This window comes from Trachypithecus francoisi, unplaced genomic scaffold, assembly GCF_009764315.1.
Source record: "Trachypithecus francoisi isolate TF-2019V2 unplaced genomic scaffold, Tfra_2.0 Lachesis_group3, whole genome shotgun sequence".
NCBI lineage: Eukaryota > Metazoa > Chordata > Mammalia > Primates > Cercopithecidae > Trachypithecus > Trachypithecus francoisi.
Window position 1 is genome coordinate 131,090,472 of NW_022681468.1, and position 2,012 is coordinate 131,092,483.

The 2,012-nt window shown below is 40.5% G+C and overlaps 1 non-coding gene across 1 annotated transcript; it reads right to left on the reverse strand.

Annotated features, from left to right (window-relative positions):
• Nucleotides 1-1,142: 1,142 nt before the first annotated feature.
• On the reverse strand, nt 1,143-1,249 carry LOC117071620. The gene has a single exon (XR_004432388.1). It is a non-coding gene; the product is annotated as a U6 spliceosomal RNA (small nuclear RNA).
• Nucleotides 1,250-2,012: the final 763 nt, after the last annotated feature.

Here is a 2,012-nt window from a genome sequence, read left to right on the forward strand (position 1 = left end):
CTGCTGGTTTAAGCATTTTATGGTATTTTAGGCCATGAAATATAAATAAGAATAGTACAGATTTCAAGGCTGGGCGCAGTGGCTCACGCCTGTAATCTCAACACTTTGGGAGGCTGAGGCGGGCAGAGCACCTGAGGTCGGGAGTTCAAGACCAGCCTGACCAACATGGAGAAACCCTGTCCCTACTAAAAATACAAAATTAGCTGGGTGTGGTGGCACATGCCTATAATCCCAGCTACTTGGGAAGCTGAGGCAGGAGAATCGCTTGAACCTGGGAGGCGGAGGTTGTGGTGAGCTGAGATTGTGCCATTGTGCTCTAGCCTGAGCAATAAGAGTGAAACTCCATCTCAAAAAAAAAAAAAAAAAAAGAATAATACAGATTTCAGGAAATTTAGAATTTGGCATGGTACCTCAAATGTAAAAAGGAAATCTATAAAGCTGTGTTATATGAATAAATTAAATGAATGAATCATTTATAGGCCAGTGGGCCATAGAAGAGCCAAAAATCATGGCATACACTTCTCAAATAATGGCCCGTCACCATTTTTCAAAACCTTTACTTGGATAAACCTATACTTGCTGTGGTAGTTTTTCTTGGTATGTCTTTCAAATACTCACATGGCATCATTTAATAATTTATTTGTAACAAACAGAACCAGTTTTTATTTTCATGTATTGTCAACAATTAAGCTCAGAAAAACAACTGTGAAAATATAGGTAGTTATTTAAGTTCATGAAAATGTACATAGTTATTTTTTTTTTTTCTTTTTTTATTTTTTATTATACTTTAAGTTCTAGGGTACATGTGCATAACGTTTATATCATGTATAACTCCCCAATGCAATCCCTCCCTCCTCCCCCCTCCCCATGATAGGCCCCAGTGTGTGATGTTCCCCTTCCCGAGTCCAAGTGATCTCATTGTTCAGTTCCCACCTATGAGTGAGAACATGCGGTGTTTGGTTTTCTCTTCTTGTGATAGTTTGCTAAGAATGATGGTTTCCAGCTGCATCCATGTCCCTACAAAGGACGCAAACGCATCCTTTTTGATGGCTGCATAGTATTCCATGGTGTATATGTGCCACATTTTCTTAATCCAGTCTGTCACAGATGGACATTTGGGTTGATTCCAAGTCTTTGCTATTAAAAATATGGAACGCTTCACGAATTTGCGTGTCATCCTTGCGCAGGGGCCATGCTAATCTTCTCTGTATCGTTCCAATTTTAGTATATGTGCTGCCGAAGCAAGCACTACATAGTTATTTTTTGAGGGAGGTGAGGAGTGGCATCTAGGGAGAATACCAGAAGACAAACTGATATTTTATTCTTATTTTGCGTATATGTATCTTTAGGTAAACTCGGAGGTAAGATTGCCATTTTTAAGTTAAATAGTTACCATCCAACTTTAATTTAATTAATTTATTTAAGACAGGGTCTCACTCTGTCACCCAGGTTGGAGTGCAGTTGCACAATCATGACTCCCTGAAATCTCAACCTCCCAGGTTCAAGTGAGCCTCCTGCCTCAGTCTACTGAGTAGCTGGGACTACAGGTGTACACCAGCATGCCCTCCTAGTTTTTAAAATTTTTGTAGAATATGTTGCCCAGGCTGGTCTTGAACTCCTGAGTTCAAGCAATCCTCCCACCTCAGTCTCCCAGAATGCTGTAATTATGGGCGTGAGCTAGTGCGCCTGGCCACTATCCAAATTTTAAAAATTATTTTTCAAAGTATCAGATGTAATAGTCTTAAAAGTTAAAGAATTTATATAAAAACAAAGCAGTTCCCTGTTCTGTCCTTCCAGACCCTTGAGTCCTGTTCTTTATAAACAGCCTCACAGTCTCTTTCAACTCATAGCTGTTCCTTTTGTTTTTGAAACAGGGCCTCACTATGTTGCCCAGACTGGAGTGCTGTGGCTATTCACAGTGGCTGTTGTGGCACACTACAGCCTCTAACTTGGCTCAAGCAATCCTACTGACTCAGCCTCCAGAGTAGCACAAACTACAAGTGCTCACCACC